The sequence below is a fragment of the Apium graveolens genome, chromosome 1 (genome assembly GCF_009905375.1).
Source record: "Apium graveolens cultivar Ventura chromosome 1, ASM990537v1, whole genome shotgun sequence".
Taxonomy (NCBI): domain Eukaryota; kingdom Viridiplantae; phylum Streptophyta; class Magnoliopsida; order Apiales; family Apiaceae; genus Apium; species Apium graveolens.
This window is the reverse complement of record NC_133647.1, coordinates 46051522-46066109: the sequence shown is the minus strand read 5'-3', so window position 1 is coordinate 46066109 and position 14588 is coordinate 46051522. Positions and strand designations below refer to the sequence as shown.

The 14588-nt window shown below is 37.1% G+C and overlaps 1 non-coding gene across 1 annotated transcript; it reads right to left on the bottom strand.

Moving 5' to 3' along the window:
- Positions 1-10148: 10148 nt before the first annotated feature.
- LOC141681384 (small nucleolar RNA R71) lies at positions 10149-10255 on the bottom strand. The gene has a single exon (XR_012558828.1). It is a non-coding gene; the product is annotated as a small nucleolar RNA R71 (small nucleolar RNA).
- Between the last annotated feature and the right edge of the window lie 4333 nt (positions 10256-14588).

Genomic DNA, 14588 nt, shown 5'->3' with positions numbered 1-14588 from the left:
AGGTTTTCAACTATTGATGAACCAAATTTATGTATATTTATGAATTGTAATAATGGCAAAGAAATGTAAATTTATTCAGAAACCCTTTTAAGGTGTATTGGCATATAATTGTGGAATAAAACGACTTGTGATTATATTTGGATATTCATCTCTGAGACTATAACTTGTGGTGTGTGTGTTTATGGTAGGGTCACAGTACAGAATAGTTGATTATTTATTAAGATTGGGTGTTATTAAGGGAAATAGAACTCGTGACAACCCGGATCCCCAACCCCGGATTTGGGGGTGTTACAAAATCTCTAACAATAGACATCTCACACACACTAGATACACAAAACTCTCCCACCAATTCTTTAAATATGGATATGATTCAGACATCAATTCCTGATTCTCCTTCTTTAACTCTGTGGAGAAGCCAAAATTCAGTACAAGTGAGCATCATCTTCTAGATAATTTTTTGGCTCACTTGCCAATTCTTTCAGGAACTATTGAGACTACTGTGTGCCTAAATTATCATCAATCTGTATAGAGTCCATAATAGTTTCTACTCCAAACTCTATCATTTCCTCTATTCCGATGGATATTGTTCATCCGTCGGCTAGTGATTGTATCCCGACGGATGTGCCTAACAGCAGTCATCCGTCGGCCATCCTAACTACTAGCCCGATGGATGTTCCTCATCCGTCGGTACTCACTACACAAGCTGAATTTTCAACAATTATTACAAGTTTAGATGAGCTCGTAGTTGTATAATCACTCCTAGGATTGAGGGAAGTGAGTGAATAGAGTGAGAGGCTGAGTTGCACTCAGGCAAAAGGAGAGGAAAAGAGAGAAAATATCCAGGCTATTTCTTCCATCCTGGAAAAAGTGAGTGAGGGGAGTTCCATCTTAGCAGGTGAAGGTGAGGGTGTGAGGGTGGTGAGCCAAGGGGAGCCCTTGATGCAAGAATATAGAGAACATGAGGGAAATGCAGGTACTGAAGTTTGGGAAGAGCCTATTGTTAGTGAGTTAGTGGATGTCAATGAAGTTGAGAAAAAATAGTTATTTCAGCAAGATTATCAAGTTGTCTTAGATTCTATTTCATTTGATGCTGAGACATTTACTCATCCTATTCCAGCTTATCAACTTCTAGCTGAACAGGGCAATGAGGCAGCTGAGAGAACTTTGAATCTAATGCACACAACCGCTTCTATGCAAAGGGCCAATGATGCAGTCAATGCCTTGCCTACTACAACTGGTGTAGATTCTAATTCTCTCAGTGGTGAATTTGGAGACAGTGGTGGAGATGATGAAGAGGGAGCCCATGGATTTAGGGGGAAAAGCTGGTTCAAGCAGGAATGCAAACACTCCATTATGGATGTTTAGTAAAGAATGCAGTGAGCATCATTTCAAGTCAACCCTGATCTGTCTCATCAAACAGACCAATACAGAACTTCAAGCCTCCACAGATGCCAACACCAAAAGTCTGCTACAAGCTCATCTTAACTACCTTCAATTACATTAAATATCAAATCTCAAACAGACTCAGGAGGTAGATGCACTCAAAGCCTCCAAAACTGATATCAAGAGGGATGTATCTGAAATACGGGATTCTAAGCTTCCTGAAGCTACAATGAGAGATCTACATCAAAGACTCAGGAGGGAGTCTGAAACAAACTCCAAAATTGAAGCTGTTAGCAGAAGGGTGATTAACTTAAAAAGCGAGCTCACTAAAATCAGACTCAATCAACCTCATCAAACTATGCTTCTTCAACAGCTGGTGGCTGTAAATACCAAACCTAAAACTTCTCAACTTGATGCTAATAAAAAGAGGGAGAAAGGCTCAATTACCTCAGTTAGTCAAGGTACTGTAAGTGAAGGGGAGATAGAGACAGTGCTGAAGATAAATGTCAGCAAGGTAATTGTTCCAGAAATCACCTTCACCAAGCCACCAGTGATGGACAGTTTATATTTAATCAATATAAAGGCAACTAAACTAAATGCCATGTGGGAGGAATTTGACAAGAAGATTGAGCAAAAATTTGGTCAAATAGAGAAACCAGACAAGATCTTTCATCACTTCTCTCAAGTCAAGCATATCTCAGTGAATGAAATGAGTCTGGGTAATATGGAAAAGGGACAACTTTCATGTATAAAGTCTCCAAAAGCCAACTTGGTTTTGAAGCCGAAAAGAAATTATCCAAAGTCATTTGACAAGAACCCCTTGGATCTTATGTTTGAGACTCCAAGGCCAGATGAAAAGAAGCTATTAGCAAGGTCCATTGCATTTTTCAAGAATCCAACTGACTCAGTACTAAAGAGAAGAATTGCAAAAATCTACAGGAATGGGAAAGAAATCTGTGTGGTGGCTGGACACCCTCAGTTTGCAGAAGCTAAGAAGGAAGAAAATGAAAGAATTAAACAAGAAAAGAAGCAAGCTGCTTTAGATGCTAAGAATCTCAAACAGAAGAAAAAGCAAGCTGCTATTGTAGCCAAGCTCCAAGTTGTGAAAACTGCAACTGAGATTTCTGAGAAGCAACCTGTGATAGCTGAAGCTCAGGATCAGAAAATGCACAAGGAACCTCAATAGACAAAGAAGCCAAGATACAAAGTCAGGGTCAAAAGAAGATTGCACTTTAGTGATGATGAGATGGAAGATTATATTCTCAACCAGTCTACATCTACAACTCAAACATCCTAGCCCTCAGTGGTGCAGGAGGAATTTAAGGTGGATCCCACAAGGAATTTTCATGGTGAGCCAATAGTTCCCAAAGATGAGGCAATAGACTGGGATAGCTTGCCTCTTCCTGAGCTCAATTTACCAATCTTCAACAAGTTAAAGAAGAAAAAGATAAGAGCAATCAAGAAGGTCAAGCTTGTGAAACTCAAAATCAAAACCTTAACCAAAACTCAACCAACTGTCAACAAGGGAGATCTTCTATATATCAGTGACATCAAGGATTTTTTAGATATAAATCTCTACATGGATGAGGTAGAAGAAGTAAGAGCAATTGATGCTCACAGAAATCTCCCTGAAAGACTGTTGTTTAAATACAAGGGTGGGAAAGAGATCATATGCCCCGTCACAGGTTTCTTCAAGAGAGATGTTCTATTTTGATAATGATCTTCTCATCTTTCAAGAAATTTTTTGGATTTAATGTGACTACCAAGAGAATGATTCTAAAGAAGATAGAAGAACTAAGGAGCAGAAAAGCCTCAGATGCACTCCCAAGGACTCTATCAATTCCCTTAAAAGGAAACAAAGTACACTTGAGGCCTTACTGGCTGATGGAATTCATGGATGAAAAAGGTGTTAGGAGATTCTTCAGTCTGGATGACCAATTGAGCATCTCAAGCAATGAGACTCTATTGGAAATGCAAGAAATGCTGGATCTATTAAATGCTGAAGAACTTCAGTTTCACAGACAACTCCAAAATCAAATAGAAGAAAACAACAGGAAGCTTGGGAAGAAATCAAGACAATCAAGGAGATAGATCACATCTGCTCAAACTGGAGGAGCACCTTGAAAATAATTGTGAGAACTCTTTGTACACTTTATTTTGTTCAATGTACAAATAAACTGTAGCACTTACTAGTTTTATTTAGGGTGTTTTGTTATCATCAAGTTTCTCTTAATTTATGGCTACAATTCCAGTAGACATAAATTGGGGGAGATTGTTAGGAATATGTTGTGAACTTGATGATAAGTTGAACAAAATACCTTAGTAGATTTAACTTAGTGTTTTTGTAACTCTCGTCAGATGTTCTACAATAGTCCTGACGGATAATCCTTATAGTCTCGACGGATGACCACTGAACATGCATCGAGAGTGTAGCTTATGTAATAATAAGTCTTGTAGCACATATCTGCAAACAATAATATATTAGTTGAGTAGATGTTGTATGATTCTTTAAGTCATGTTGACTACTAGATTGATATGCAGAATAGGTTGGCTAATTGTAAATATAAGATGTCTTGTAATTATGTATAAGTGAAATAGAGTCAGGTGACAGAAAGGCTCCCGACGGATGATCTACAAAGGCTCCCGACAGATAATCAACTACGAATCCGACAGATGACCAATATAGTCCTGACGGATAATCATATTCAAAAGAGTAGTTGACAGTGACAACAGAGTCACATGCGTCGAGTGTTTGTAAATGGAATATGGCAGCCTAATTGCAGGATTTAGAGAACAAAGAAGCATTACCATTTCCATGAAATTCTGAAAATATTCAAAGATGCTGGATAGTGTAATGAAGCAGAATGAAATTAGACTAGAAATAATTTTTGTTTTATTTGTTTGTCTTTTTATCATGTAACTTGGTAGTATATAAACCAAGTGTAGCAAGTAAAATAAATAACTTAGTAAGCATTATTTTCAGAGAGATAGAAAAGGCTGTCTCTATTAAGCATCTCTTTGATTCTGCAAGTTCACTTGTAAGCAGCTGTGTGCTATTCAAGAATCACAGAGTTCTTATCTTAATATATATATCTCTGGTGGATAAGTTCAAATCCACCAGAAAGTTTTAAAGCCTTGTGTTTTATTTCTTTGTATTTGATTTTCATATCTTTATCATTCCGTAATATAGAAAAATCTGCACAGTTATATTATTAAGTAAGAACAGTTTTAAAAATAGAAAAAGAAACCAAAATTACATTCAACCCCCCTTCTGTAATTCTTGTTGCATTGTTTGAGAATAACAATCGACCACTGTCCAAAACTAGCACATTCTTCTTATTTCCCTGTTATCAGAAATATGAAGTCAGTAAGAATTTCTAAGAACCCACACTTGTTGGGTGCTTTTGGACATCTTATGTATTTTTGCAATAGAAGAATTCTTGTCAGGAATTGATCCATCAGGAAATGCTCCATCAGAATTTGTCTTGACAGTTTTAACTCTATAAGATGTATGCACATTTAGTTTATCAGTTCTATTTAAAACAACAATTTTATTGAATTTAGGTAAAGGATCATAATTATTGTGATACAGACTATGATAATCTTTACAAGTGTAAATAGAATGCCAACTGCTACCACAATAAGAACAAGGGTTCTATGGTTTGTAAAATACTGATCTACCACTAATATCAGACTCAAAAATCTTAGTGACTTTCTTTTTAGGCTTCCTGCAATCAATAGCAATATGATTAGTATTACCACAGTTAAAACAAGCTATCCTAGGAGCATCAAGAATGTACTTATAATTGCTTACCTTATTAATTCCTTCTTTACCATTTATACCTCTCTTAGACCTAGATTTGTGAGTCCTAGCGGTTACCTCATAAATTTTCTTGTATAACTGACTTTTAGAAAGAATTCCTATATTTTTGCTTTTTTCTTGTATTTTAGGCTCTTTTTTCTTTTTATCAGAGACTATGGGTTCAGCTTTCTTCTCATCAGGATTCTTAGAGGTAGAACCAACTTCATAAAAAGACTTCACTACATTTTCATCAGTTCATACAAACTTAACATGAGTAGTGTTATTAATAGCCTTATTGATATTCATAGCAGTAAATTTATTATAACCTAGAAATTCTTTTCGATTCTTATCACTGATGAAACTATAAAATTTTCTTCCTGAAGTCATCCACGTTTTAAACATCTCTCTTTCTTTCTCAAGAACTTTCTCTAGTCTGGCATATTTGATGTTTATCCGAGTTTCATTATGTTGGGCCTTTTTACATGCTTTTTTTTATTTTCATGCATGCATATTAACTCAGCTTCTAAGAAATCATTTCTTTCTCTAAGCTTTTTATTATCAGCAATCAAATTGTCACATTCAATAGTCTTATTTTAAAAAGTGACATGCAGAGAGTATAAGAAAGTTTTCAGTTCAAACTTATTAGTATCATCAGGGAATATAAATGAAGGTACCTTATCAGTTCTTGAAGCATCCTCTCCATAAGTTACCATGAGTGCATAACATTCATCATCATTGTCAGTTCCTGATGAGTCCATCCAGTCCTTGTTGGATTTTGTTGTGACCAAAGCTTTTCCAGTTGACTTGGGGCACTCAATAGCCAGATGTCCCCTTTCATTGTAGTTGTAACAAGTCTCATTGGTCTTGTCAAACTTCCTTCCCTTGGTGTACTGTCCATCATTCTTTCTGAACTTGCCTTTGCCATCTCCAGAGAACTTCCTATTGAAACCACCTTTCTTTTGTGTTTTTACAAACCTCATCCTTCTAAAGCCTTTAACCAACATCACATCCATTTCAATAACTTGGGGATCATCCAGTTCAATCTCAGAATCCTCGTCAGAATCTGTGTCAGGATCTGATGATTCATCAGTATCTAAATCTTTCACTATGTTCCTTCTTCTTGACCTCTCACTTATCTTTTCCTTGTCTTTATGAGTCTCATCATTAAAAGCCACAACCATCATCTTCTGACCATTTTTATTCTTCCTTTGTTGGATCTCCAAGTCATGAGTTTTCAGCATCCCATAAACTTCATCCAGAGTCAGTAAATCAAGATCATATTGATGCTTAATTATTGAGGCTTGTGTATCCCAATCTTCTGGAAGATCTCTCAGAAACTTGGTGTTTGAGTCTTCTCTATCATACTCTTTTCCAACTAATGATAGATCATTTAACAGTGTCAGAAATCTATTATAGATATCAGTAATTGACTCATCAACCTTGGCATTAAATTGCTCATATTCTTTCACAAGAACAACTCCTCTATTCTTCTTTATTCCCATTATACCTTGGTACTGTGTTTCCAAGGCATCCCATATCTATTTTGTAGTCTTGCAGGAAATCACTCTATTGGACATCACCTTATCCAAACTATTGTGCAGAATATTCCTGACTTTTACATCCTTAAGCATTCAAGCCTTCGTAGAATCTGACCACTTTGATTTTTCTTTCCTGACACAGTGTTCAGGAACATCTGGAGTCATAGCCACAGTTTTTATAGGATAAGGACGTCATGTTTTGATAATATCAATATATGTATCATCAATAGCTTCCAGGAACATCAACATCTTCACTCTCCATGTAGAGTAATCAGATTTCTTCAGGATGGGAATTTTCATGCTTTCATACTTACTTCTAGACATCTTGACCTTTTCAGATTAACAGTTTATTTGTCCGCTCTGACACCACTTGTTGCACAATAAAGTAATTATTTAAGGGGGGTTGGATACAATTACTAAACAAATCGATGTATTACAGAAGTAAACTAAGCACGGATGGATTAAATAACAGTTTATATTGATCTTTAATAAACTTTTACAAAACTCTCTTAAGAATAATATTCTTACGAGCTACTAGGTTATACAAATACTCGAGTTAAGCACTTATCACTTATATTATGATAACCTATTCTGTGTTTATATACTACACAACTATAATCAATCTCTATCAATTAGAAGATATGTTATCGTATAACTCTTCTACTTTCTATACATATCTAAATCAACTACGATCCTATAAACCATCACCTTCTGATTTATATTGCAGCTCTGACTTGTTATTCAAGTCATTCTCAATGGATAAGCTGATCAATGGATATATGTTATAGCTTCGATGAATATTTATATGTAAGTATAAACGGATGACTGAATAGATTGTCAATGGATGATAATGAAGCTTTCAACAGATAATCATATCCAGACAGTTGATCATATCCTAATTGTTGGACGGGTCCTGATTCTCGACTTAACCAATTCTCAACAAGGTTAAATTAATAAATGTCCTTGGAATATGATATATAAATCTATATCTCCAAGTACATGACTTAAAAATGAGATTTTGAGATTAGTATTGATATTCCTAAAGGTCCCTAGTCAAGTATTATTGACAAGAGACGATAATTATATATTGAGACTAGTGTGTTTGTTGACTGATGATCAAATCTCATTGATCATAGGTATGGTGATACTAAAGTCAAAAAATAGGCACATGTATTAGATACCTGGTGTTGGATTGACCTGTTGTGAGATACTACCTATTTATAATGTCATAATTTAATCTAACAGTGATAATGATGTATTGGTCCTTAGACCAGAAGTCATTATGTAATGACTGGGAAATAATGCTTGTATTTTATTATAATAAAGATGAAATTATGTGTTTTATTATGTCATTAAGTGTATTTAGACATGAAACCCTAGTGATAAGTTGATTTTATATCTACTTGGAATGCTTCATTACAGGCTTAAGTTGGTGTTTTGGACTCAAGTTGTTGGTATTTTTGATGTGTTTTTGTGTTATTGCATTACATGCATTAGTTGGATGAATAAATGAGATTCTCAAAGAAATATGCTGAAAAGAGATCATAATTGGAAGCCTAGACCATGTTCATGTTGAAGAGCATCTCAATAGCTTCACGTGGACTATTGAATCGCCAAATTCTGACAAACGGAACTCAAGTTACAACAGAAACAAGAAATTGCAAAAAAATATAGAAACTTGGCGCGCCCGCGCGGGAGAGCGGGGCGGCCACACCAGATATGCAGAGAGCGCGTGCGCCCACGCGGAGTATGGGGCGGCCGCGCCAGAGTCATGAGCCAGAATACTGATTCGACTTGAATTTGATGATTTTGAGGGCCCCGGTCGTCCAGAAGCATATATAAGCCAATAATAATTCGTTTTTAATAACAAGGAGCCAAGAGAGAGCATTGAAAAGACCTAGAGAGCACAAGACAACTACGGAGAAGAAGACTTTTTATATTCTTCAATATAGGTTAATACTTCAGATGCTTGTTTTCGATTTTTCTTTAAACCCTAGTACTCTTATACTATTTATTATCATGTTTTCATTGGAACCCATGGCGACGATGAGTTCAATTATGAACTAATCGTTGTCATGGGGTTCCAACAGACTTATCTATGGATTTCAATAGTTAATTGTTTTAAATCCTTTGTGTGGGGTGATTTATAATTTCCTAGTTTGGTTGTGCTTATTCGTCTTTGATGCGTAGCTAACATCTAAGATTGTTTGTTAATCTCTATTGAAGCGACAGTGAATACAGAGGTTTAGAACTTGCCATGCTAGTATAGGTTTATGAATGAATTGACATGCATAATTCGTGGGTAATTCTAACCATCTTATTCACCCTATATAATCACGATAGATAACTTGCTCTTAAACCATTATGTTTTCAATCTTTATAGACAGATAGGGACTAAGCATAATTGGTGTCTATTCAACTTCTATCTTAATTATGAATGTTTGATAGTAGGGTGTACTTGTAACGAAAGTTAGCGTATACTAGTTTTGTGTTATCTGATCAGTAGTCATCACCATCACATGCTAGGGTTAAAAAACATAACTTTGAAGAAGTATTTAATGAAATTAGAATCCCATGTTTATTATCATATAAGTAATTCAATTTTTATTCTCTTAGTTAATGTTATTTAGTATGATATCTTAATTAAATCAAAACTCAAATTGTTACTTATCTTAACATTGAACGATAAATATACATTGTTGCATAGGTGCATAATATGAACTTAACCTAATCTGATTCTCTGTGGGAATGAACTTGACTTATATCTAATACTACTTATGATCACATGCGCTTGCATGTATTTTCGCGTGTATTTTAGTGCGAACAAGTTTTTGGCGCCGCTGTCGGGGATATCGGTGTTAAATTTAGTTTATATGCTTGACATCAGTGGTCGTTATAGTTCACTGACTCGAATATTTTATTTACTTGTTTGCTTTATTTATGTTTCAGGTACTCTAGAGAGCGTGTACGCGAATGCGTTCTCAATCTCGTAAGGAAACACTGGACGAAGTTGAAGTAGTTGAAGAAGTTTTTAAAGAAGTTGAGAAAGTTGAAGAAGTTATCATTTTAATGGGATAAACAGCAGTGAATTTGAAGGCTTTGATGGATTATTCTCAACCGAAGATCAATGACATTCAGTGTAGCATTTTCAGACCATCCATTGTGGCTAATACTTTTAAAATCAAGTCTAGCATAATTCAGATGGTGCAGAATTCAGTCCAGTTTGGGGTCTCCAACTGAAGATCCCAACATGCACATTAGAGATTTCATCGAGATCCGTAACATGTTCAAGTTCAACAATGTTTCTGAAGATGCTGTGAAGTTGAGGCTTTTCCCATTCTTACTGCGGGATAAAGCTAAGTGCTAGTTCCATTCTCTACCACCAGGTTTTATCACTACTTGGGAGGATCTTGCTCAGAAGTTTCTTGCTCAGGAACGCTCTTACTCAATTTGCGCAACAATCGGGAGAATCTTTATGTGAAGCTTGGGAGCGCTACAAGGAGATGCTTAGGAAGTGTCCTCATCATGACATGCCTGATTGGATGATCATCAATTACTTTTTTAATGGGTTTGGAGCACAGTCCAGACCCATGCTCGATACAGCATCAAGTGGAATATTATGGGCTAAGATCTATGATGAAGCTTATGAGTTAATTCAATTGATGGCTGCTAATGAATATCCGAACCAAATTCAGAGACTACCTCAAGGCAAGGTAGCAGGAATTCTGGAGGTGGATACAGCTACAGCTATAGATGCCCAGCTAAAGGCGTTAACGATAAATGTGGATTCTTTGTCTAACTATAGAGTTAATCAGATCATTAGTGTCTGAGAGCTTTGTGCAGGTGCGCATAAAACGAAGCAGTGTGCTATATCTAGTGAATCAACTTAGTTTGTGAGCAACTTTCAGAGGTCGCAGCAACTAGTTCCTTCCACTTATCATCCTAACAACCGAAACCATCCTAACTTTAGATAGAGCAACAATCATAATGCGGTACAATTGCCTTATTAGCAATTTAGAGCAAAGTAATTCAACCCTCCTGGTTTTCAATAATAGTATCCAACAAGACAACAACTCCAACTTCAATAGCAACTGCATGGAAGTGCGGGCCAATCTACTAAAAAAAGTCTGAATTGGAGGAGTTGAGGCGTATGTGCAAAAGCCAAGCGGTTTCTATCAAGACTCTGGAGAATTAAATAGGGCAAATTGCCAATGCTTTGTTGAACCGTCAACCAGGAACTCTTTCTAATGATACAGAAGCTAATCCAGGTAAGAGGGAAGTCAAGGAGCAGTTGAAGGAAATCACATTGATGTCTGGAAAGCTCACGAGCTCCCAAATTTAGAAAGATGAAGATTCTAAAGATTCTGTTCAGAATACAGGTGCAACTGCACCTTTGCCAATTCCAGAAAATGAGATTGTAGCTGAAAAAGTTGTGCAGAAGGATGTCGAGGTGGAACCAAAGAAGAAAGCTGTTGAAAGCAATCCTCCTGAGGGTAATACAGGGGATAAACAGGTCTACCCACCTCCTCCATATCCTAAAAGACTTCAGAAGCAGAAGTTTGATAAGCAATTTGCCAAGTTTTTGGAGGTTTTCAAGAAGTTGCACATTAAGATACCATTTGCTGAAGCTCTAGAACAGATGCCGAGCTATGCTAAGTTTATGAAGGGTATTCTATCTCGGACGCTAAAACTTGAAGAGTTGGAAACCGTTGCTCTAACGGAAGAATGCAGTGCTGTGCTGCAACAAAAACTACCTCATAAGCTTAAAGATCCAGAAAGCTTCACGATACCTTTCACCATTGGAAATCTGTCATTCGACAAGTGTTTGTATGACTTGGGAGCTAGCATTAATCTGATGCCCTTGTCCGTTTTCATGAAACTTGGACTACCTGATCCAAAACTTGTGAACATGTCTTTACAACTGACTGATTATTCCATCACTTATCCATGAGGAGTAGTGGAGGATTTATTGGTTAAAGTGGATAAACTTATCTTCCCAGGTGATTTCGTCATTCTAGACTTTGAGGAGGATAAGAAGATTCCCATTATCTTGGGAAGACCATTCATAGCTATGGGCCGAACTCTTATCGATGTGCAAAAGGGTGAATTAACCATGATAGTTCAAGGTCAGGATGTCACGTTCAATGTCTTGAATGCAATAATATTCCCCACTGATGAAGAAGAGTGCTTTAAAGTGGAGTTGGTCGACTCCGTAGTGACTTCGGAGCTTGATCACTTGCTATGGACTGACGCCTTAGAGAGAGCATTAACAGGGGATTCTGATAGTAAAGATGAAGAAGGGGAAGAGCAAATGCAGTATTTGAATGCATTCTCATGGAAGAGGAAGATGGATTTGCCTTTTGAGTCTCTTGGATTGGAAGAGGTGAAAAATTCTCCGAAGCGTCTCAAGCCATCTATTAATGAAGCCCCTACACTTGAGCTAAAACCACTGCCTGACCACTTTAGGTATACATTTTTAGGTGATGCATTTACTTTACCTATTATTATTGCATCTTACCTTTCAGGAAGTGATGAAGATAAGCTCTTGAGAATTTTGAGAGAGTTTAAATCAGTAATTGGATGGACTATAGCAGATATCAAGGGAATCAGCCCTACTTATTGCATGTATAAAATTCTGCTTGAGGAAGGAAGTAAGCCAACTGTTGAGCAACAAAGGAGGCTAAATCCTATCATGAAGGAGGCTGTGAAAAAAGAAATTCTTAACTGGCTTGATACAAGAATCATTTATCCCATATCTGACAGTTCGTGGGTGAGTCCGGTGCAATATGTGCCTAAGAAAGGAGGCATTACCGTTGTTGCTAATAAAAAGAATGAGCTCATCCCTACTCGGGCAGTCACAAGATGGAGAGTGTGCATGGATTATCAAAAGCTGAATAAAGCCACAAGGAAAGATCACTTTCCACTTCCATTCATTGATCAGATACTTGACAGGTTGGCTGGCCACGAGTACTATTGTCTTCTGGATGGATATTCGGAATATAATCAGATGTACATTGCTCTAGAAGATCAAGAGAAAACCACATTTACTTATCTATTTGGCACTTTTGCTTTTCGTTGAGTCTCTTTCAGACTTTATAGTGCACCTGCTACTTTTCAGAGATGCATGATGGCCAATTTCTCAGATATGATTGGTACTAATATAGAGGTATTCATGGATGACTTTTCCGTGTTCGGGACTTTTTATGATGAATGCTTGCACAATCTCGGGTTGGTACTGAAAAGATGCGTTGAGACCAATCTAGTGCTCAATTGGGAAAAATGTCACTTCATGGTGCCACAGGGTATTATACTTGGGTACAAGGTATCTAGCAAGGGTCTTAAGGTGGATAAGGCCAAGGTGGGGGTCATCAAAAATCTACCTCCTCCAATATCAGTTAAAGGAGTCCGCAGTTTTCTTGGTCATGCGGGTTTTTATCTGCGATTCATCAAAGATTTCTCCAAAATATCTAAGCTTTTGTGCAATTTGCTGGAAAAGGATGTTCCCTTCAAATTCGATGAAGAATGTCTAGTTACTTTTGAGAGCTTAAAAAAGAGTTTAATTATAACACCTATAATTACCGCACCTGATTGGAATGAGCCCTTCGAGATAATGTATGATGCTAGTGACTATGCAGTTGGAGTAGTTCTTGGCCAGAGGAAGCAGAACATTTTCCATGTGATTTACTATTCTAGTAAGACCCTTAATGGTGCTCAGCTGAATTACACTACTACAGAGAATGAGTTGCTGGCAATTTTCTATGGTTTTGAGAAATTTTGATCTTATTTGCTTGGGACAAAGGTGCAGTTTATACTGATCATGTTGCTATTCACTATCTTATCTCGAAGAAAGATTCAAAACCTCGCTTGATTCGATGGATTCTCTTAATTCAGGAATTCGAGCTGGAAATCAAGGATCGGAAAGGTACAGAGAATCAGGTGGCTGATCATCTATCACGCTTGGAAGATGAAGGCAAGGCTTCACTAGATAAGACGTTGATCAATGAATCTTTTCCCGATGAGCAACGTTTTGGGGTGCAAGAAGAAGAACTATAGTTTGCAGATATTGTGAACTATATTATGAGTAATGTCATTCCCCCAGAACTCTCGTATGCTCAAAGGAAGAAGTTTCTTCATGAGGTGAAGTGGTATCGATGGGATGAGCTATTCTTGTTTAGACAGGAAGCATATCAGATTATCCGGCGATGCATTCCGTATAGTGAAACTGGGGGAATCTTACGAGACTGTCATTCTACTGTGTATGGTGGACATTATGGTGGAGAGAAGACAACTGCCCGTATCCTTCAAGTAGGATTCTTCTGGCCTACCTTGTTTAAGGATGCTCATCAGTTCGTTTCGAGATGTGATCGCTGCCAATGTGTTGGAAATATATCCAAGAGAGATGAGATGCATCTTAATGTGATGCTCGAAGTTGAGATTTTTGATGTTTGGGGAATCAACTTCATGGGGCCATTTGTCTCATCCTGCAATAATCAGTATTTTCTGTTGGCGGTTGATTTTGTGTCTAAATGGGTCGAGGTGAAAGCATTACCAACCAATGATGCTAAGGTGGTGATTAACTTCCTTCATAAGCAGATATTCACACGTTTCGACATCCCAAGAGTCATAATCAGTGATGAGGGATTGCATTCCTGCAATCACAAGTTTATTACATTGATGGAGAAGTATCATGTGAATCATCGTATTACCATAACCTACCATCCTCAAACTAATGGGCAAGCTGAAGTGTCTAATCGGGAAATTAAACGTATCTTGTAGAAGGTGGTGAGTCAATTAAGAAATATTGGTCTTTGAAGCTAGATGAAGCTGTTTGGGCATATAGAACAACATTCAAGACTCCTCTTGGT